The following is a 24,749-nucleotide window of genomic DNA, read 5'->3' as shown; positions in this document are numbered from 1 at the left end:
GTGGCGGCCCGGGGGCCAAATCTGGCCGGCCGCATCATTTTATGTGGCTCGAGAAAGTAAACCATGAGCGCCGACTTTCTGTTTTAGGATCAAATTAAAATGAAGAGTATAGATGTATACTAAATTTCCTAATTTTCCCCCTTTTAAATCAATAATTGTAATTTTTTAATCATTTTTTTCTGTGTTTTTAGTTCAAAAATAATTTTGTAAAATCGATTTTGTTAGCGATTGGCTAACAACATTAGCAATCGATGATGACGTTTTCATCTGCCGAGATGATCCGGACACTTAAAAAAAATGCCGTACAAAAGTTGATACACGACAATGTGAAATGCTGACAAAAGGTATAAAATACGTAAAATACGTATAAATTGACAGGTATGAAATACATTTTTAGGGTAGGGAGAGTTGCTCTTTTCATTCGTCAGCTGCAAAACGCCAGCTTCTGTAAAACGGCCGTACAACTGTGGTTGACAATCCAAATTAGGATTACAGTTGTTGTTTTTCCGTGCTACAATCCAGTCTGGCATGCGTAAGTAGCTCCTGACAGAAAGCCCTGCTGTCACTTTAACGGTAAAATTAGTTGCAGATGAACCTGCACAGCCTCCACCTGCTTCCTCCTCATAAATGTGGGGGCAAAATAAGCAAACATCAAATGTACCCACCACTTTACTGGCAATCGTGAAGTTGTACCAGAAGCCTGGTTCTAAATTCAGGACAATGGAAAATGAACTCAGCAGCACCTCGACGTGGGAGGTTATACAAGAGCCTTATCACACTTGGAATTCTATTATGCCGAGCAGAATGCAAGCCCACTCTTGTTTATTTGCTTTTATAGATGCCCCCCCCCCCCCCCCCCCCCACTCTTTGTTTTATCTCCCCCTAATGGAACTAAGCACCAGCACCACCTGCCAAATTGTGGTGACACCATGAAAAGAGGAAAATAAACAGTGGCCGTGTATGTTTGAAGGAAGGAGAAAAACATCCGAGCTATGCGTGCGCTGCTGTTAAATTAGTAGTTGAATGTAGTGTGCCGTGTTGGCGACCACTCCCAAATGAAAACAATTTTGCCATTGTCCGTGTTTAAAATGGGGCAAAAATAGACCAACACATTCAATTATCTATCAAGATTTAAGTCATATACAGTGGTACCTCGACATACGAGCAATTCGAGATACGAGTAAAATTTCGGGCAAATATTTATCTTGAGATACGAGACAAATTTTGATACACGAGCAGACAGCGGACACGAGATGCTGCTCATAAGAACATCATGGCCACTGGTTCTCTCTCCCCGCAACTCCCTCGTGTAATGTCTCTGTGGTCGCAACTCCCTCTTTGTAATGTCTCTGCGAGGACTGGGCGGAGCGTTGCCATTTACAGTGTTTTTTTCCCCGTTAGTCAGTGCGAATGGCGAATATACTACTTCTCGTTGGCAAGTGGTCGTGCGTGATCCTATTGTGAGGACATTTGTGTGCATCATTTTGGGAGTATTTTGAAGGGAATACAAATTCAAACAACCCTCTGTGTTTTTCCCCCCGTTAGTCAGTGCGAATGGCGTATATACTACTTCTCGTTGGCAAGTAGAGAAGAAAGGTATCAAAATGCCAAACAAAATTAGAATTAAGTTTAGTGTTAGGTTCGATTAAACGTATTTTTGAGTGTGTCTGCATCGTAATCCAAGTTCATTTAAATTTGTTTATGTTATGATACGAGCGTATTGCCATGCAAAAAGTCTCCCCCCTCTCTCTCTACCCTCCGCAAAATCTGTCTAATTTTAGTACTATTAAACACATTTTAGTTCTATTAAACTACTAGTTATGTGTTACTTTGTTAATAGATGGCGAATTAGAACAAATAAAACATTTTTTCCAATCCAATATGCTGTTTTTGGCATTTTTTCATAGGGTTGGAACAAACTCGTTTGAGTTACAAGAAAATCGACTTACGAGCTCAATCCCGGAACGAATTAAGCTCGTATCTCGAGGTACCACTGCAGTTCATTTTTTTGTTGCCAAACCTCACTATTCATCTTTTACTGAATCTGTCTGATTTCCAACAAAAATCCTCATACTGTCCTGTATTTCACGCCTCCACGGGTTTTCGTTTCCACACGCAGCGCTTCTCTCACGCCATTAATCCATTTTACGGGGGAAAATAATTTACCAAACAAAACCGAACCAAAGACGCAAAACCGAAACGGTTCAATACTTCCATGTGAACCGTTACACCCTCGAGATGTATGCAGACAAAGTGAACAAACAAAAGCACAGACAGTCTTTTAAAAGCATCCAGACAGATGTCGCCTTCCCGCTTTGGGCATGCAGTAGCATCAGATTTGAATGTGATAGCACTGTGACAAGGCAAGGCAGCAAAGGTCAGGACTACACAGCAGGAAGGGTAACAAGCGCCTGCATGCAATCGCCGGGCAGGGCTGGAACACGGTCAGGGTTGAGGGTCAAAAGAAGAAGCCACCGAGGCAAAAAAAACCATGGATTTATTGCCTGTTTGAACAGTTACGCTGAGGAATTAGATTACTCGGAGTATTTATCTAGGATTAAGGCTGCCGTTTTTAATTGGAGGAGACATGCAGCGTCTTCAATTGCCCTTTGATTTAATCTTGATGTCACACTATTCAGCAAGGTCATAGAAGAATAGAATCCCCCCCAACTGCCGGACCAATCAAATCAAACCAATTACAGACAGCCTAATAAAATAGATGTCAATCCTATGTACATTATAGGATGTGACTCTAAGATACGGAATCATTCTGTAGCATTTGAAATCTCATTTCAGCCTGCTGTCTTTGGCAGAAGGGCAAAAATGCGTTCAATTCTGCTTTTGTCGACGAGAACAATGTGAAATTTGAGCGCTTGGAAGAATGACTATTTATAGCGCTATTGCCACGCTTTCACTTTCTCTGACTGTAAAAATAAGCAGTCCTGCTTCATTAGCGAGTAGATTGTTGGGTTGGTTGTCTTCTGTCAAATCAGGGGTGTCAGACTCGGGTTGGTTCGCGGGCTGCTTTAACGTCAACTTGATTTCACGTGGGCCGGACCATTTTAGATATAATATTTAGATTTTTTTATTTATAAATGGATTAAAAGAACTGGATTAAAAGCCCTGAATATTCAGTTTTGTATAGATCTAAAACAATGTTTATTTTACCTTTTTTATATTTTTTTTAGATTTTACAAAATTATTTTTGAAATAAAAACACAGAAAAAATGGATTAAAAAATTACAATTATTGATTTAAAAGGAGGAAAATCAGGAAATCTAATATACATCTATGATCTTCATTTTAATTTGATCCTAAAACAGAAAGTCGGCACTCATGATTTCCTTTCCCGGGCCACACAAAATGATGTGGCGGGCCAGATTTGGCCCCTGGGCCACCACTTTGACACGTGGAGTAGATTGTTGGGTTGGTTGTCTTCTGTTAAAGGTTGAACCGGTCTTTTGTTCACTTCAAGGTCCTGGTGAAAGCAATGATTCAGTCTCGCTGAGGAAAAGCTTCATCTAAGCTACTTGTGGATGGTGTTCCACTACTCAAACAACAAGGAGAGTGAAGTCAATTGGCCGCGGGAACAACAAGAACGCCCACAGCGCTTCGTGTTGCACCTTGAGGGAGATAGAAGCCAGAGGCTGGAACTGGACCGCTACACCATGTGAGGTGTGCAAGCCAAGGAACAGTTAGTTCATTGTGTGCCCATTCTGTGCCCCTGCTGCTGCCTTCAGGCTGGAGAAAGTAACATGTTTTGTGTTTTCCCTCCACTTTGCAACCACTGCGAAATGCTCTACTCCATCATATCAAGGCAAGCAAAGGTTTTGCTAGCCTTTTGTCGTCACAGCAACCTGAGTAACAGCTTCAAATCGTCAAATGAGGGAAACTGTCTCCGTCTCTTTAAGCCTTTCTTGGAAACAAAAGGAAACTAACACACATTCATCTCTAAGGAACTTTTCCACTATGCATCACAGTTGTTACTATGGCAACTATCTATGGAAGAATCATCGTGCCTAGCCTTCTAGTCAGCGATAGCGGGCATCGTAATTAAAAGCAAACGAGGGTGGGCAGGGGACCTTGTGATTGGGTCAGTTGAAGCCATGGACATGGCAACAAATGTGACACAAGTGTGATACAGTAGTAGTTTAACTACCATATTTTCACAACTATAAGGCGCACTGCATTATAAGGCGCACCCTCAATGAATGACACATTTTAATTTTTTTCCATATATAAAGCACACTGGATTATAAGGCGCCCTGTCTATTTTGGAGAAAATGTAAGACTTTTAAGTGTGCCTTATAGTCGTGAAAATACGGTAACCTAAGCCACAGTGTTTTACGTCACCTGAAGGCAAAGTGTTGATCATTTGGTTGCTCCTGTGAGACTTGAATAGGATTTCAAACTAAAACAAAACGCATCCCAATGTCCCATTTTTTAACAATGCAGATGCAAAGTAGTAAGTTTGCAGCAATAGATGATTGAAGTAATTGATTAGTCTAGTCTAGTTCATTCACAGTTCCATCAGAGTGGATAACAATTTTATCTGTTGGGGAATTTTATTTTACTTCATTTTGAAAGTCTGACTTATCCTAGAAAAACGCCATCATTGAGCGGAAATGTTGGCACCAAACTGTCGGCTTAGTTTAAGACAATACACCGCTTACAAACAAGCCAAACTACTACAACAACAACAACAGCACCACCACGACTCCCCAGTGAATTTCCGGCTGAAAATAGAAGGCGGAATTTCCGGGGAAGCGACGAGTTTAGAAAAGACATTTCAAGCTCAATCTCACCGCAAGGTCACAGCCTGCAGGCGGCGGCTGCCGAGGCAGCGATGCCGCCTCTCCATCTCTCTGCCCCATTTAACTGACTGATGCTTTTTGACGTGTCAGAGCGATCGAGCCAGTTAGCCTCCGGCACGCTTCAATTAAATGCCGGACTTAAGGCGGCGGGGAACTTTGCACGGCACTGATACGGCGACCCAAATCAATAAAATAGGACGTGGTTTGAGGCGGTGTCGGGGATGAGGTAATCAAATGTAGCCTTTATTACAAATGATTCACTTAAAAGTGGAGTCGTAACCCGCAGTCGAGAGGCACATCCGCACATTATAACAATCAAACAAACGCTAGCGGAAAGTGTTCTAATGAGATAATGCAATAAAAGCGGCAGAGATGTGAGTGACATGGCAGGTCGCACTATTTCACCGCCTCTCCGACAGGTCCATTTCCTCACAGCGGGTACGCGATTGGGCCGGGGATCCTATATAACTGCCACGGCTGCCTTCATCAGCCCTATGAAGCTGATTTATGGATAAGATGCGTGCCTTTACATCTGCCCTAAGGGATCAAGTCTATTGGATTTGGTCTGCTGCAATTAAACAGTGGCGGAGGGACTTGCAAATTGCAATATGATGAACTAGGAGCTCCACGTTCTCTTCTGCAGGTTCGTGAGGATTAAAGAGAACGCGGTACGTAAGGGAACTCAAAACTCTGCTGCAGTAATTTGCATTCGGTGGAAGGAGAAGCTGTTCCGACTTGATGGACGGGGAACAAAATTAGGCTTGGGCGAGGGTGGCGGGGTTCAATTTCTCCCCAGTGAGCATATCTGTTGTGTGGGTTTCGCAGCAGTCACAAATGACAAGAGATGGTGACATGGAAAAGCTCCCGACAAGGTTAGGGTTGGGGAAAGTGACAAAAAAATCAACCGGAAACTGCTGGCGTGCTCATAGATTCATAAACACGCAAAAATATCCAATGCTCAATTGCTAGGAACAGAAGTTCCGTGGTTACGATGTCTTAAACCTACGCCATGATGACTTTGAAATACGGATGACATCGTTACTCTAATTAGCATGAGCTAAAAGCCAACTCCTCGCCAGAGAGTATGTTGCTACCTGCTGATTTCCTGGTTAGCTCGCCAAGACAGCCTGTTAATGGATTTGTTCATAGCCCTTGAGTACGTTTTGGAGACATTTGTTTTATGTTTTTGCACATTCTCCTACTATATGTATCCTCCCCTTTAAAATGTCAAAGAAATTGCTGGAGGAAAAAAAAACTTGGCCGCACACTAAACGTTTTCGCATTGGTTTCTTCCGAATATTGTCATTTTCATTCAGCTTCTCGATGAATGAATAATTCGATGCTCTATTTTTTTTATGTCATTGCTAATCACAGAGTGGAAACAGAGAGAATCTGCCAGGCAGGCTTGCAACAGCAAAAAAAAAAACACCTTCGGGCGATGTAAAAGTGGAGTTAGAAAAACTAAGTCACTCCTTACTAGTTCATTGTATTGAAAAAGAACCCCCAAAAACATTTTGGTTTTATTTGGGAGGTATGTCAGAATGCTTTATGGGTCCATAAGATTACGGGAGTATCTGCTGGTTGCCTGGCAACTGCTCCAAGCGAATCAGTACTTTTGCTGTCTTCCCTTTAAAACAAAAGTGGTCACCCTTTACTCGTTAATTGACCGACCACAGGGGGCGTCACTAATTGTTTTGCTATCTAAAATAGGATGTTTCGACTTTCTAAGGATATGCAGTTGGCGCCGCTGGCTTAGTGTGTTCGAAAAAGTCAAGCGAGAACACCTTTTTTTCCACCAGTTATCTGAATCCATCGTGTGTTGTTGCATTGTGTGAGTAATGTAATGTTTCACCCGGTCTGAATTGGTGGACTACCTTGCTAGATCCCAATGCGTTGCAGGAACACCAAGAAAGGTTTTTTGCTTTTTGCACGGCAAACGCACTCGTAACAAAACTATTTGACTTTACAGTGGTACCTCGAGATAAGAGCTTAATTCGTTCCGGGACTGAGCTCGTATGTCGATATTCTCATAACTCGAACGAACTTTTCCCATTGAAATGAACTAAAAACAAATTAATTTGTTCCAACCCTCTGAAAAAACACCAAAAACAGGGTGTTGGATTGGAAAACAATGTTTTATTTGTTCTAATTTGCCATCTATTAACAAAGTAACACATAACTAGGGTTTAATATTACTAAAATGTGTTTAATATAGTACTAAAATTATACGGATTTTGCGGAGGGTAGAGAGAGGGACAGAGAGGGGGGGACATTTTGCACGGCAACGCATTCGTAACATAAACAAATTTAAATGAACTTGGATTACCATGCAGACACACTCAAAAATAAGTTTAATCGAACCTAACACTAAACTTAATTCGAATTTTCTTTGACATTTTGATACCTTTCTTCTCCATTTGGCTCTTTTTGCCCCGCCTCCACACTGACTTTCAATCAATATCGAGGGTTGTTTGAGTTTGTATTCCCTTCAAAATATTATATAATAAAATATAATCATATTTAATATCCAAACTTATACAAAAGAACATTTGGCACAATCTCGTGTGGCTTTCTTGGAAACGGGGGAAGCAACCGAACAACATTTCTGAGAAGGAACACTTATTACATCCTTGAAAAGGGTCTGTTATACTCTTTAAAATAAAGTGGTGTAGTAGTCCAACAAATGATTACTTTGATGGCATAATCATTGATTGTTTTTTTGCAATTAGTCGACAAATTAGGTTATTTCTTGCTATATGACTCTGGGCTTTACATATTGCCTTCAAATATGGGTTGCGACAAAAAAAAAATGCAACCATGTAAACTGATCATTCATTTTCCGTACCACTTATCCTGACAGGTCGCAGGGGGTGCTGGAGCCTATCCCCGCCAATGAGCAACCTGAATATGATTGGTAGCCAGCCAATTGCAGGGCACAAGGAGAAACAAATCCTGAATTTCCCACCAGTAATCTTACGCCAATTCGTATGCAAGTTGTACTATTCCTGTTCAAATGAGCTGACGTGCATGAATATCGTGATCAGAGTAGCACATTTTAAAAAGAAAAAACAGAGATTCAACACAGGTGCACATACGCAGAGAAGGTTCCCATAGCAACTGAGTGTTAGATTGAGGTACAAATCTCTTTGGAGCCAGAAATGGAAGGTTCTCTTAAGATTACTGAAAGCGACTTAATCTTAAAGTGCTCGGTTAATGTTTTTAAATGGCGGATTTCAAGCATGATTTGCCATTTGGCAGATGTTGGAGCCACAAGTGGACGCGCGAGTGATTTTACAGGTATCCGTCTTCATAATGACACATTAGGAAATGACGGATAATCGCTTGCGTTTGGATGCGCAAGCTGAATTTATTGGAGACGCTTTTCTTCTGCAGTCAAAAGATGGCAGCGGTAATAATAATGAGGAAAAAAATGATGTTGATCTTCACTAATTTGTTTGCTTCCAGGAAGAAGCTGTGTCAAAGTGTTTTTTTTTGTGGGGGAGAATGAAAATAAACTTTGCCTACAGCAAGGTTGTCAGACTCGGGTTGGTTCGCGGGCCGTGTTAACGTCAACTCGATTTCATGTGGGCCGGACCGTTTTAGATATAATATTTAGATTGTTTTAATAAAAAAAGAACTGGATTGAAAGACCTGAATAGTCAGTTTTTTATAGATCTAAAACAATGTTTATTTTAGCTTTTTTTGTATATTTTTAGATTTTACAAAATGATTTTTGAACTAAAAACACATAATTCTTGCTCTAAATTTTACTCGTGTCTCAAAATGCTCGTATGTCGGGGTGCTCGTATGTCGAGGTACCACTGTACCTTCCGTTCTACTATCCTCAAGGTAGGAATATAGGAATATAGAAATAAACAAGTAAATAAAAAAATAAAAGTTAAAAAAAATCAGTGTGCGAAAGCCTTATCAGGTTTGTAGACATGAGGCATGCTCTGAGGTTGGACTGATAGTGTCACTGGAATGTTGGAAATAGTCAGTTTCTACTGTGAGTTAAGATTACCATCGCCAAGTATGCCTTTTTCATGAAAAAAAAGTAAAAAAAAGACAGCTTCTTTTGCTGAGAGCTGCAATTTTTTTCAAGGGAAGGATGCATTGATGAGCAAAAAGGGGAAGGAAAACATCATGTACAGCTGGCAAAATCAGCACGAGAATTAGCAGAGTGGCGGGGCTTTATTACTTGTCCAAGTAAATGTACAATTGAGTCGCCTCATCTGCAGTGAGTGAGTGCGACACGAGCAAATTCATCTGAATGCAAATGGCGACAACTGCCAAGGAGCTGACTGGCATAATGTACCTGCAAATCTGCCCTATTTTTACAAAATATAAAAACACTCGACATTGCCAGTGAAGGCAATTCATAAAAGAACAAGTCTCAATTAGAAAGGATACTCAATGAAGAGGTCTACAATGCATTCAATGCCAAGTTTTGATTGACATTTGGTATTGTTTAATATTCTAGTAGTGTGTGAGCTGTGTACATGTCCTTACTTATTATGCCGCGGGTCACATTAAGAATGGATATGGTTCATATTTTGTTTATTAGACATGGTAAAACCAAACTAGTGTAGAAAATAGGACATGTTTGAAGATGGCATATTGTCTGAGACAAGATGTAGACAAAAAGAAACTAAACCAAGAGTTGCACAACACTAGATCAAGATCAGTCCGGGACTTTTGGCAGTCCAAACCGAAATGAGACCAAGAATTGCCCGAGACAAGAACTGGAATCAAGACAGAGACAAGACCAAGATAAACTGAGACCAGACCAATAATTCCCTGAGACAAGAACTACCATAGATTAATCTAAGGCCAGAAAAAAGACCATCAAATACTGAGATAAGCTGACTTTTGCTGAATTATGGTCTTGGGCAAGACTTGATTCTGAGCGTAGGACTAGAAGCTCGACTAAAAATTCCCAAATGTGGTGTTCAAAAAAACTCGGAATTTCTATATATTCAGGGATGAAGGCATCCGTGTTCTGACTTCTTCCGGCCGCAATGTTTCACAAATGAAACTTCCATAATGACACTTCCAAATCCACATTTTTCGGGCAAGCTTGCGTCTTTTTCCCAGCCACATCAGTTCTGCAAGTGACTGGACGCCAACGACCCCGCCTATGGAAACGGCACCCTTAATTCTCAATTATCTCAATTATCCTATCCTAAGACAGCCATACTTCTCCTGTGACAAAGTTAGTACAGTGGTACCTCGAGATACGAGCTTAATTCGTTCCGGGACTGAGCTCGTATGTCGATTTTCTCGTAACTCAAACGAACGTTTCCCATTGAAATGAACTAAAAACCAATTAATTTGTTCCAACACTCCGAAAAAACACCAAAAACAGGATATTGGAATGGAAAAAATGTTTAATTTGTTCTAATTCGCCATCTATTAACAAAGTAACACATAACTAGTGGTTTATTGTTAATAAAATGTGTTTAATTTTAAACTAAAATTATACGGATTTCGAAGGGGGGAGAGAGAGACGGGCCGAGGGGGGACATTTTGCACGGCAACGCTATCGTAACATAACAAACAAATTTAAATGAACTTGGATTATGATGCAGACACACTCAAAAATAAGTTTAATCTAACTTTACACTAAACTTAATTCTAATTTTGTTTTACATGTTCATACCTTTCTTCTCCCGGGTTGGCTCTTTTTGCCCCGCCTCCACACTGACTTTCAGTCAATATCGAGGGTTGTTTCAGTTTGTATTCCCTTCAAAATATTCCAAAAATTATGCATACAAATGTCCTCACAGTAGGATAACGCACGACCACTTGCCAACGAGAAGTAGTCTATATAACTCGTATTAGCGATCGCCTCGCCATTCGCAATGACTAACGGGGAAAAAACACTGAAAAAAATGCAACGCTCCGCCCAGTGCTTGCAGAGACATTACAAAGAGGGAGTTGTGGGGAGAGAGACAGTGGCCATGATGTTCTTATGAGCATCATCTCGCGTCCGCTGTCTGCTCGTATATCAAAATGTGTCTCGTATCTCAAGATAAATATTTGACCAAAATTTTACTTGTATCTCAAATTTCTCGTATGTCGGGCCACTCGTATGTCGAGGTACCACTGTAATATAAAAAGGCACAAAGACTACTCAAGTATATTAAAAGTTACTGAAGGTGGCGGCAACAATGACTCGGATTTTTCGTCGTTCGTGTTGTAACTCCAAATACCAAACTGGCTCCTCATTGTTACGAAAAAAGTAGAACGGAACCACTTGAATTTTCACTGCACAACCGCCGTCATTAACCAAGCCCTTGATTAATGGCCGTTGTCGACCCGGAGCCCCGCCCACGAGAACTGGCGAAGAAGATGACTGTCTTCCATCACGCAAAAGCTACAAGGGGGCACACGCGTGGGACTAATTTTCACCGGCGCTCAACATAGAACGGTCGGTGTAAACATTGTGACTTTTCTAATCAGCACTTTCACCACCGCTACAAAAAGGCACACAAGTGGGAGGAGTGTTCGAGGGGGAAAAAAATAGCCCCCGCATCAATCCTCCTATTTCCTGCCTGACCTCTTCGCTGTTTGCCGTCTGGCTCTCGTGTAATCCATCATGGAGACATTAATTATGTAGCGGGCTCTTCCAGGACAAAGACTCTAATGAAGAGCTTGTCAACACAGGCGGAAGATGTGAGGGTTACCTGAGCGGCTTGGGCGTGATCCTGAGAAGGGAGTTTATAGAAGAGTTGCTGCGATAATGCGCACTCTCTAGTGGATTGAAAAGGGCCAATGTGTCAGTTTTGAACTAAGCAGCTACACAAAGCACAATCATTCGGGGAAAGATGGAAGCTTTGGGTACCCGGACATTTCGTCGAACGGACACTTCGTCGCCGGACGCTTCATCCCCGGACGGTTTGTCGAACGGACGCTTCGTCGCCGGACAACTTCACATTTATGTATGAGGAGATTGAAGTCATGTTTGGAGAAAATTCATAAAATGATGCAATTAAAAACATGACGTTAGTTATTTTTGCATCACTTGAACCAGAAGTTGTGCAGGGTTCGCAGACATCAACTTTTGGTGAAATTAGGTCAGTGTAAAAAATTGGATCTTGGAATCAGTTGGGAGGTTTACGTGATTCCTGCTGATACAACTTTGATGAGAATGACTATTGTTAATATAAGCGACATATCATTTTCATGACTATAAGGCACACTTAAAAGTCTTAAATTTTCTCCAAAATAGACAGGACACCTTATAATCCAGTGTGCTTTATATATGGAAAGCAATTTCAAATGTGTCATTCGTTTAGGGTGCGCCTTATAATAAGGTGCGCCTTATAGTCGTGAAAATACGGTAGTTTGAAATGAAAAGATTTTCAGATGGTGGTGTCCTTTGAGATTTTTTCAATGCAAAAAGGTTGGGAAACACTGTTTTAAGCGACTTCAACTTTAACTCCTGGCAAAAGCGACTGTTTGCTACATACCGTTAGGCGTTTTGAGGTTTTGCTGGCACCCCAGACCTGCGCTCTCTCTTTAAGCTGGATGTCATACAGGCGCCGCAGCGCAGTTAGGCATGGGGAGACGGCCCAAGGTGTCAAGTCATAACCAGGCTGACTCGGCCCGTTGTTTCATGGCTAATTACCGCTGGCCCCTGGCTCTTCTTGTCCTATATTTCATCCCGGCCCTCCCCTTCTCAATGGCCCTTTGCCTCCGTCAGCTCGGCTGCTGCCCGCCTCACTGTTCAGCGGTGAAAAACGTATCATTAATGATAGAATAAGGTTAGACGATTTATCTGCGGACCAAACTTTTTCGAATTTTCTCTCCTCGTCTCCCGGCTCTGAGATCACAGGACACACCCAAGACTGGTTGCCAGTAAGTCGTAGGACACATATAGAAACAGATAACCATTCGTACTCACAATCACCGAGTGGGAATTGATCCCAAAAGAACCACTGCACGACCTGTTGGCTCTTTTAGGTGACATGTCAAATAAATGACACTCAAAGTACAGAACATCAAAACAAACCACTGTGACAATTATGAAATCCTAAAAGGCCGAAAAAAGACGCAAAAACCTCATCTTGGAATCCTAAGCAGCAACAACCTGACTACGGCAAATGTAATGATTTTTTTTTGTGCTAGAGAGCTTATATTAAAGCACAGTTAATAGACCCAAAACTGGGGAAGATTTGCTGTATAAAGTTTTGAATAAATAACGAAAACCTGTTTTATGACATCCATCAAAAGTCAGTCCACCAATAAGGTGCTATTCCTAAAAATATGTACTAGTAAAATGAATATATGCAAATGATAGTTGCAGTTTAGAACCACTCTAGACAACAACATGCAAAGATTGGCCTGATCGTTTGAAAAGGAGTGACCACGTACTGAAAGAAAGTCAACTTTTAACAGGCACACATGGGTGCTTGCAATGCAATTCTGCCAAAGGATAAAGACGTTTTCTGCCGACGAATGCGGGTAGAATCCCTCCGTCTTTAAATGATTTCACTTTCCACTCCACAAGTTCGGTAGTAACACAGTCATTTAAACTGACAAGGCGAGGAAAGGTGAGCCAGAGATCATTTGCAAGCCATTAGAATAAAGCCAGGGGAACAAAGTGCAATGAAACAGCAAATAACTCTGTTGTGTTAGGGAAGATTGTGCTGGGGAGAGCGTATGATGGCCTTGGCGGAGCAATCGGAGCAGCTGGAGCATCTGTGTGCAGAAGCAGGAGCAGCAGAAGCAACATCTGTCTTTGCTGCTTTGCCCTTTGCAAACCCTCTACCACAAGTGTCCCTTCTGATGCACTCTGATCTGAGCAAACTCCAACCGAAATGTGCTGTAATGGGATTATTCGGCTGCGATTCTACGCTGCTAGAGGCCGATTAACCTTAATTATGGGATCGCACTGCAACAACCATTTTTAAGAACTGCCTGTTTGAGGGTCAAAAGCTCAAAAATGACAAAAGCGTACGTTCGAGCCAACTGTTTGGATGATGAAACTCAATTTTGGCTTTTAATACTCTTTATATGGGCAATAAAGAACAACCCAATAAGGTTGAAATAGATGTTCCGATGGCTGAACAGAGAAGACTGGATTGTCAAAATTGTCTATGAAAATAGATCAATTGGTATAGCTAGCTCATATAAATGCTAGATGGCGGTGTGGTTTCAGTTAATACTTGATTTTGCTGTAGATCAAAATAGCTAGCTAGTTATAAAGATGCTAGAGCTAAGCACACGGTCGACGAACAACCATTCACACTCAAAGATAGGGGCAATTTAGAGTGTTTAATCAGCTTAACATGCATGTTTTTGGGATGTGGGAGGAAACTGGAGTACCCGGAGAAAACCCACGCAAGCCCGGAAAGAGCGAGCAAACTCCACGACACGTAAACGAAACCTACGGGCCGCCTACTGTATGTAATATATGAAAAATGTCTACTTTGAAGGATGACAATGACAAAAAAAATGGTTTTCAGAAACAGGCAAGTGCAATAAAATCAGTGCATTAATGAAAATGTATGATTCAATAACACGACTCATTGCCTATTTGAGCTGAACACTACACAGACAGAGGCCAAATTAGGTTCAATACATGCTTCTAAACTCAAAGCTTGAATATCAGTCATAACATTGTGACAGGCTCATAAGATAATTTATACTTCGTTTGACCCAAATCAATAAACTCATCAGGCAAAATCGCTCATTCTACATTTAGTGGCGTGGAAACCTCTTCTAAGGGCATGGCTTAGTAGTGGAACTTATTGACTTCTTAATTAATTTATTGAGGCATCCCAATCTCATTAGACTGCTCGACTTCATTGGATCGCCATCAAGCCAAATGGTGCATTACAGTGGTGTATTTCTTTAGCAAGTGAACGAGTCGGCCTTGGGCAAAATAGTAGTTCTTTCATGCGGACTGTGGACGATATGGTTGTAGCGGCAAACATATGAGTCAGAAGAGCCGTTCGTTAAAGGTGCATAGTCTGCAAGGGGATTCGGGCCTTTCACTGGGTGCTTAGTCACAGGTTACAATTCTGCTCATTGCTTTTTTAGGGGATGACAGCCTTGGGAGGCCAGCATCTCAGCTCATGTGAGCAATTCTCTTGTTTGCAATTTCATCTGCTTTCGAGTCATCGGCTTTTCGTCTCTAAACATTGCCGCAGAGCGTTTCGGAAAGGAAACAAACGACTTTTAACTGCATGCTTCCAGCTCTTGAGGGGATTTACATACAAATGATGCATTGCAACATTCTCCTATGCAGCGTTCGTTCACACCGGCCCTGCCATGGCTTCCCATACATGCTCAATGTAATCACGCGTGGAACGGTGCCGAGCGACACGGGCAAGGTCGCCATTTTGAACAGCTAGACCGTGCTGGGGGATGTTGCGCGTTCAAATTCCAGCATAAGGAAGAAAAAGGTTTCCTGACGGTTATTAATCAAAGCAAATACCTTCTGTTCTTTCAATTGTCTTCACCAAGACAAAGGCATACTCAGTAGTTTTAACCTAAGTCTTTAGCAGCTAAAGAAAAACACAACATGCTTATGAAAGACTCCATGTAGGGCAAAAAAATGCAAGGGGAAAACAACAAATAGGAGCTTTTTAAAGGTACAGTATATCATGGCACTCCTTTGTCAGTTTCATTGGATTTTTTTTTAAAAAAGCATTAAAAGATTGGCTCCAAAAGCTTCTGGGCCTTGTTGGCACACTGAAAATATGGTGTCCTGCCAAAACATTCACTTAGCTCTCCAAGTGTCCCATTATAGAGGCAAGGCACCTTTAAAATGTTATTTCAGTGTCAGTTCCACCAACTCTAAAAAGCCGCCTCATTGACTCTGCAGTAAACAATTGAGGTGTCACATACAAAAGAATTGAGCATCGTTGGTGGCAAAAGCACAATATTCGAAATGCAACACTTCCAAAAAGTGTACAAAACAAGCCCATTTGGGTTGCGTTAAAAGCTCTTGACGAATAACCTTACCGAAAGGTAGAGACGATTTACGCCTATTAACCAATGGGTAGGATAAGTGACAATAGGAAAGAGTGAGTAAGTTGTAAACCAAGTTCACTTCAATTAACAGTTACACAGGTCAAATATTCATTAGTGAGAGAGGAATGCTGTTGGGGTTATTCTGGGATGTTATCATATATGTGCATTAATCATTAGTATGTATATGAGCTTTATTTCAATTTGGGACCGAGCAAGCTCGAGGTCACTCTACATGGCAGCTGGCTCCGAGGACATTTAATTGTTTTTAGGACTATTGACCTGACAGATCACCAAGTTCCGGCCCAAGGACTGTTGATCTGAGTTCGCAATGAAGATCTGTGAAGGACTCTTAAATTGCTTTGACTTGGATTCCGGCAGATGGCGATAATCGAATCAACTTCGGAAAATACTCGCATAATGTTTCAAAATAAAGTATACCTATTAATAAACCTATCAAATGCCAAAATATTTAGCTGTGTCCATGTTTTCATAGAGATGACCATAAATGTTGTAATATCACATGATATGGTATCATATTGTCACACTTAATTGGGGAATAACTCTCCTTTCTAGGCTATTCCTCACCTGCCCACCACCAAAGAGGACTGCCATTTATGTGCAGTCATCCTCTTTGCATTCCACAAGAACAGATGTTCAGGTGAATATTTGTTCCACTTTGCCTTCTGGATTCATTTTCTGCTCTGACAACTTTCTCATTTACAATTGCAATTATATGCAGTTTATGTGTGTGAGAGTGTGAGAGTGTGTGTTTGGCTCTTATATTAAGCCTTTACCTTCTTTTGCTTGACCTTTGACAAGTGGTACTGGACAGTTCTTATCCTTCACGTGGACGCGGACTGTGAACCTGAACCACAGAAAAGGCGGATTAAAAAAAAAAACATAGATCGATGAATGCATGTTAATGTGCAATTATGTGCGGATTTATCACGTCTCGAAGTAGCCGAGACAATATGCACTGTGCTATTTTAATTAATGGTTAATTTTCCCACAAGTCTATAAAAAAACAAAACAATGAAATCCCATCCCCGATTAATATAATTACACTTTAACTTAATTGCTCACTTCATGACAAAAGATGTGTTTGTTAGCAGAAGCAAGTTGTCAAGACAAAATAACGATACTCAACAGGTACGATTTATAAGGAACCAGAACAGTGATTTTGGTTATACTTGTATTATTGATGTATCTATGTGGTATTATTTATTCCATACAATATATACACAACATTTTTAATCATCCTGACTGAATCCAGCTGTCATTTTTAATTTGTTCTCGTCACACTGTGGTGAGATTCCTCCAATTTCCATGACCGGACGTTTTGTCGAAAGATGTTTGGTCCACGGACGTTTGGTCCCCGGACGTTTGGTCCCCGGACGTTTGGTCCCCGGACGTTTGGTCGACCGGACGTTTGGTCGACCGGACGTTTGGTAGAACGGGTTCGCATGCAATTGATAGATTTTAACATTGGGTGAATAGGGGTTTAATGACTATTATTTAACATTGAGTGAATAGGGTTAGGGTTAAACAAATGAAAGTCTCGTGACTCAAACCTTGGGACTCGCGAACCCGGCGACCAAACATCCGGTCGACCAAACGTCTTTCGACGAAACGTCCGAGTACCTCCAATTTCAGTTCCTGTTTTTACTTTGAAATAGTTCCCCTTAATTCAGAACATTTGCTCTTCCTTATGTGACCTAGTTTTTGTTCTCCCCGTTAGGAGCGAGTTTTAATTTGGTGACGGTTTTTCTTCGGAGTCATTTCGTGTTTTTCGAATCATGCTTGCTACTCCCGAAGTCTTGTAAATAGACATTTTTATTTGTAAAGAACAACTGCTTCCGACTCCATTCTTGACAGTCCCTTTCTTCTCCCGATTATTGGGTGCAATTTGAAAACTGCACTTAAAATTCTCTGTGATTGACAGTCTTAATGTATAATATACACCCACACCCACCCACACCTTCTGTCCGCACTCATCTCCATACAAAGCAATTAAAGTGGAAGGAATCAAAGAGTCTATTCCACGATACAGCCTAGCTGCCAAAGAGGCAGTGAGGGGTCAGAGTCTGAGAGACGTGAAAGATTACACGTATCAATAATACATCCTGACAGAATGATTCAGTAGGAGGCGGCGGGGTGCGTCTAAATGAGGCGTCAGAGCCTTGTCACATTATGGAACAGGTGTGCTCCTGCAGAAGCTCCTGTCCCGTGGCATAAGGCCCTTATATTTGGTATGTCAAACGAGCAGGTGTTGTGTATAATTCATCCGTGTTCCATTTTTTATGCTCGGGAGCAGGACAGAGGCTCTGGGAGTCAGCATTGTGAAAACGCTCGGTGTGGTGCACCGCTGAAAGGGGAGGCTGATAAGCCCTCGAAAAAATCATGACAGCCCTTGAAAATTAATCCACTAAAAGGCTAGAGGCTAACCCGACGAGACTAACAAACAGTAGAAGACTAACAACCAGTAGAAAACTAACGAAAAAAATGCGAGAGAAACAGCAAAGAATCGAGTAAACGGAATCTCAATGATGCATTTACTTTAGCATTAAGCTAGCAGACTCATAATTTACGCACTTTGAAATCAACCCTGCAAAAACAAATTGACGCCGGCATACTTAAGCTCTGATGGTATTTCGATGTTTACTTTCAAAGCATGTAGAGGAGATGATCTATTTATAATTGTTGTCTTTTATATGGAATGCTTACTTTTCAACTATTTAGGTCAGGGGTGTCAAACTCGGGTTGGTTCGCGGGCCGCGTTAACGTCAACTCGATTTCAAGTGGGGCGGACCATTTTAGATATAATATTTAGATTTTTTTTAATAAATGGATTAAAAGAACTGGATTAAAAGCCCTGGATATTCAGTTTTTTATAGATCTAAAACAATGTTTATTTTAGCCTTTTTTAATATATTTTTTGATTTTACAAAATGATTTTTGAACTAAAAACACTGAAAAAAATGATGAAAAAATTACAATTATTGATTTAAAAGGGGAAAGAAAAAAAAGGAAATTTAATATACATCTATACTCTTCATTTTAATTTGATCCTAAAACAGAAAGTCGGCACTCATGATTTACTTTCCCGGGCCACACAAAATGATGCGGTGGGCCAGATTTGGCCCCCGGGCCGCCACTTTGACATGTCATTTAGATCATCAGGTTCCAAACTACTTTCAGAAAGATGTCAAGATTGCGAGGGTCACTTCTATTGGTTCAAAAGATTTCAAACCCTCGATCTCCTCACAGCAAATTGAAAATGGCGAGTATTTCTATCGCGCATTTATCGGCACGTTTTTTTTGCCACGTCCAAGGCAATTTACATAAGCATTCATTCACTTACACATTGACACAGCAGGTGTGAATGGTGTATTCCAATGTACGTCTTCATCTAATGCTTCTTTTCAACCATTTAGATGGTTTTGGAAAACAGAATAATGCATGCTCTGATTAAACACTTTCAAAATTGACTGAGAGCCGCTTCCCGATTGTTTTTTAATTGCACGGCTTTGCGATGACATAACAAATCTCCACTTTGCATTTGGTCTACAGTCACGCCGCCGCCGCTGTGATTTCGATGGGCTCAGACATTTACACAAACAACAATTAAAAGCTTAGTTAAGTTTGTTCTCTCTGATTAGCAGCGAGGTTGTCGCGTGCATACAAAGCAGCGCTCTGATGTGCATTTGAGATGATCAAGGCTTATTTGAAGGGACCGACCACCCCACCCACAGCAACCAAGACCTCTATGAATCAGACCTCCAGAAATTCACGCCGACTGATTATAGTCTCGCAAGTCAGGGTCTGTTCAATACTCTCGGTCAGGGGTGTCAGACTCGGGTTGGTTCGCGGGCCGCTTTAACGTCAACTTGATTTCACGTGGGCCGGACCATTTTAGATATAATATTTAGATTTGTTTTTTCATAAATGGATTAAAAGAACTGGATTAAAAGCCCTGAATATTCAGTTTTTTATAGATCTAAAACAATGTGTATTTCAGCTTGTTTTATATATTTTTAGATTTTACAAAATGATTTTTGAACTAAAAACACAGAAAAAATGGATTAAAAGATTACAATTATTGATTTAAAAGGGGGGAAATCAGGAAATTTTATTTACATCTATACTCTTCATTTTAATTTGATCCTAAAACAGAAAGTCGGCACTCATGCTTTACTTTCCCGGGCCACACAAAATGATGCGGCGGGCCAGATTTGGCCCCCGGGCCGCCACTTTGACACAGGTGCTCTAGGTGATACATTAGGATTGGTCGACTCCGAAAGGCCGATGGCGATCTAACGCGTCATCTGGAAGATAAACATGGCCGCCCTCCTCTACCGGTCACATCCATTCTTCACGCTTGCAGGAGAGACAGGTCACTGTGATTGCATCGCGAGGTGCTGCCGATGAAGACAAATAAAAGCCCGTGATAGGTTACGGTTCTCGCCGAGCCGCGCTCTGACAGGAACAGGCGTAAATGTCAGAGAGGGTAAAAGGACCCGTTCGACAAAATGAAGCCAGTATCTGATCGGCGGCCGACTCCATGTTTGCTCGTGGCGTTCTAAAATTCCGCCTCGACTTGGTACGAAATGGCGTTTCAGGTTGAAAGTACAGTGGTACCTCGACATACGAGAAATTCGAGATACAAGTAAAATTTCGAGCAAATAATTATCTCGAGATACGAGACAAATTTCGAGATACGAGAAAGCCAGGTGGCCAAGAAATGAGAGGCTGTTTATGATTTTAGTGCACTGTCTGTTTTGCCGCATCTCTTTCGTGTATAACAGATATCTACGAGCACTGGGTGGAGCGTTGCATTTTTTTCAGTGTTTTTTTTCCAGTCACTCAGCGCGAATGGCGTAGCGTTCGCTAGTACGAGGAGTATATATTACTTCTCGTTGGCAAGTGGCCGTGCGTTATCCTATTGTGAGGACATTTGTGTGCATCATTTTGGGAATATTTTGAAGGGAGTACAAACTCAAACAACCCTCGATATTGACCGAGTCAGTGTGGAGGCGGGGCAAAAAGAGCCAACCCGGGAGAAGAAAGGTATCAAACTTTAATACAAAATTCGAATTAAGTTTAGTGTAAGGTTAGATTAAACTTATTTTTGAGTGTGTCTGCATCGTAATCAAAGTTCATTTAAATTTCTTTATGTTATATTACGATTCACGGGTGCAAAAAAGCCCCCCCCATCCTCCCTCTATGTCCCTCTCTCTATACCCTCCGTGAAATCTGTCTAATTTTATTTCTATTAAAGACATTTTATCAGTGGTGTGTCGTCAATAATATTTCAATTGTATGACGTTATTATTGATGATTTTTTATGTGTCTCAGCTGTAGCTGCAGTAGAGGTTTTATAGCCATGAAATAGTTTTTGAGGGTTGGATTGATTCCGACAGCTGAAGGCGTCGCTAGGAAATTCACGGACCGCCACTGCATTTTATTAATATTAAACCACTGGTTATGTGTTACTTTGTTAGTAGATGGCAATTAGAAGAAATAAAACATTTTTTTCCAATCAAATATCCTGTTTTTGGTGTTTTTTCAGAGGGTTGGAACGAATGAATGTTTTTAGTTCATTTCAATGGGAAACGTTCGTTCGAGTTACGAGAATATCGACATAAGAGCTCAGTCCCGGAACGAATTAAGCTCGTATCTCGAGGTAAGACTGTATATCCCACCCTTGCGCCAGCCCAGCAGAAAAAAATGCCCTCTTATAAATTCTAATGATAAAATACTAAATATCCAGCGTTACATGTCAACTCATTGACTTTATGATGCTATTTGATGGTGTATTGTAAACTGCAAATCGACTTTGTGTCCTGACACTGTTGCTTGTAAACTGTTAATTAGCTCACCCTGACCCTCCCACGGGCTCGCCCGGCCGTGACTCCTCTGTCTGGAATCATAAAGGCAATTCCTGCGCCATCTTTATCGGACGCCTCTGCTCTGATGTAAAAAAAAAAATGTGCTGACCTAACAGGGAAAGGCCTCCGATAGAATATTAAACAAACAATGCTATCCAATTCCAGCAAACGGTACACTAATCACTTTGCGCGTGGTCAGAATGGGATTTTTATTCCACCAAGAGGGTATTTTTGACATCATAAATCATTCCTTGACATTGCTGCTTCATTACCCAAAAGCACTTTCTGCCAGCCTCTCGGCGTCGCTCATCAAAAGTCTATCACGGCAGTCAAAACTGTTTGGATTGTCGCTTTAACGTCAATCACAAACAGAATAGTGGGAGACGGTTGGATTGAAGGCAATTATTGCTTTTTTTTTGCGTGCGCTCCGCACTTACGATAATTGCGTCTTTCTATTAAGCAAAGGTTCCGTGTCTCTTTTATAGGCGCTGGAAGGGTGAGACGGAACAAGTTTGTAATTCTAATCAGCCTGCTGGCAAAGCTGGGCAGATGGGGGAGATGATCATTGGATTTTTTGAAGCTCATGTTCATCATGGTGATGGATTTAAGTCAAGGTCAATCTAAAAGATTGGGATAAAAATTCTGGCAGGGGGGGCACAAAAAAGGCACACGTTGCCATTTCTTATTGGAACAATCTCCATTTCTTGATATTACAGTGGTACCTCTACATACGAGCAGCTCTACCTACGACATGCTCGAGCTACGATGAAAATTTTGATCGAATAATTCGCTCTAGATACGATCAAAATTTCAAGATGCGACCAAGCCAGGTGGCAACGACATGAGAGGCTGTTTATCATTGACTTTTTTGCCGCATCTCTTTCGTGTATAACAGATATCTACGAGCACTGAATGGTTTCTTTCGACTACACATGGACCAGAAAACGCACAACGCGCATGCGTGGGCAAAAAGAGGGGGTAATGAAGTATACTCGTGCACACAACACCGATAGCCAATGGCACCCTTTCTCAGAATAAAACTTCATTACCCACAATCAATACGTGGGCAGGCTGTTATTCCTTCCTTAGCCTGTTAGCTCCCGCCATCGCTCATTCAAGACTACTTCTCGTTGGCAAGTGGTCGTGCGTTATCCTATTGTGAGGACATTTGTGTGCATCATTTTCGGAATATTTTGAAGGGAATACAACAGCAAACAGCCCATCGATAGCGAACGTAGGGTGGAGGCGTGGCAAACAGCTAACCCGCCCAGAACGAAGGTAAAAAAAAAGGTTAAACAAAATTAGAATTCAGTTTTGTGTAAAGTTACATTAAACATATGTTTGAGTGTGTCTGTATATATTAATCCAAGTTAATTTAAATTTGTTTGTTCGTTTACGAGTGCGTTGTTGCCGTGGATAAAGTCCCCCTGAAAACCCCCCGGGGTGTTCGTCGCGGTCTCTACCCTCTGCGAATTGCGTCTAATTTTACTTCTATTAAACACATTTTATTACTATTAAACCACTAGTGATGTGTTACTTTGTAAATAGATGGCGAATTAGAAGAAATCAAACATTTTTTCCAATCCAATATCCTGTTTTTGGTGTTTGTTCAGAGGGTTGGAAAGAATTAATTTGTTTTTAGTTCATTTCAATGAGAAACGTCCGGTCAAGTTACGAAAAGCTCGACATACGATCTCAGTCCCGGAACGGATTAAGATCGTATGTCGAGGTACCACTGTATAGTGATTATTCTTCAAGGATACCTGGTAAGTGGCATCCTGGTGGCAACTGTCCATGGTGCTGACATCACAATAAGGCATCTCTCATTACAGCATTTTCCCTCAGGATCATATCAGGCTGATTCCCGTCACCGATTTTCAAATATAGGTCTTCCCTGTCGATACCTCAATTTTTACCCTTTGAATAAAAGCTCTAAAATCATCTGGGCAAGAGATGCGCGTCAACAAAGCTGTGTTCCATTGGCGCAAACATTGGCCTTTTCTATCAAAACGCATCTTCCCTCTCGCCGCTTACGCGCCGGCCCATTCGATTGGATGATTTCGGTTAAAAGGAAACCGCTGACAGACAGCCTGTTGCCGTGGAAATCTGGCAGATATATTGTTTGCATCGCTTTGAGACCGGGGACTGAAGACGGACCTTTTAAATACTGCAAAAACTGAAGCTGAGATTGAAGACTAAGAATTTTCCCAAAAAAACTCCCCATTCACTTTGACGATTTTCTTCTGAATAAGATGAAATATGGTCCACATCCACGTAAATGGAGATCTAATTAACTGATAGCACCCCTGACTTATTGGAAAAGTTGGAATGCTCTGTTTGCAGAAATGATGCAATGCCGTAATCCTCCTGTAACCTCGAACCACAAACTTAAATTCCTATAAATACGTACAATAAAGACATACCGTATTTTCTCACATATTAGCCGCCTCTGCGTATAAACAACAATGGGTGTTAGTTTACACATGTGTTTTTAGCTACAAAATACTGTAGAAGTTCAGTCTAAAACTGGCGACGCAAGGTGGGCAGAAAAATGTGTGAGAAAACAGTCAAATAAAAAAAATTAAAAAATAAATACAAATGAACCGCTTGATGCCTGTTGGTCTAATATCCGACTAAATTGACTATATTATCCGATAAATATGCGTGTGGTTTATCAAGACATGTATGTACTAGACCAGGGGTCCCCAAACCGGTCCTCGAGGGCCGGTGTGGGTGCAGGTTTTTTGTTCCAACCGGTCTAGCATAAACAGTTTGACCAATGAGATTTCAGCAGAAAACAAGAAGCACCTGACTGCAATCCACTGATTGCACTTGTAGGACACCAGATTGGTGAAAATGTGTCCTCTTTATTTTAGACATATTTAGATTTTTTTATGAATTGGATTAAAAGACCTGAATATTCAGTTTATTATAGATCTAAAACAATGTTTATGCTAGCTTTTTTATATATTTTTAGATTTTACAAAATAATTTTTGAACTAAAGACACAGAAAAAATGATTAAAAAATTACAATTATTGATTTAAAAGGGGCAAAATCAGGAA

The 24,749-nt window shown here is 41.1% G+C and overlaps 1 long non-coding RNA gene across 1 annotated transcript in view; it reads right to left on the bottom strand.

Moving 5' to 3' along the window:
• Nucleotides 1-24,749, bottom strand: part of LOC144068769 (uncharacterized) — a 138,222-nt gene that overhangs the window by 60,902 nt on the left and 52,571 nt on the right. Inside the window, exon 7 of the long non-coding RNA XR_013298304.1 lies at nucleotides 16,592-16,662. This is a non-coding gene — a long non-coding RNA (uncharacterized LOC144068769). The remainder of the gene's footprint in view (nucleotides 1-16,591; nucleotides 16,663-24,749) is intronic.

The sequence above is a fragment of the Stigmatopora argus genome, chromosome 23, assembly GCF_051989625.1.
Source record: "Stigmatopora argus isolate UIUO_Sarg chromosome 23, RoL_Sarg_1.0, whole genome shotgun sequence".
Classification (NCBI taxonomy): domain Eukaryota; kingdom Metazoa; phylum Chordata; class Actinopteri; order Syngnathiformes; family Syngnathidae; genus Stigmatopora; species Stigmatopora argus.
The sequence above is the reverse complement of the archived record's forward strand: the minus strand, read 5'-3'. Positions and strand labels throughout refer to the sequence as shown.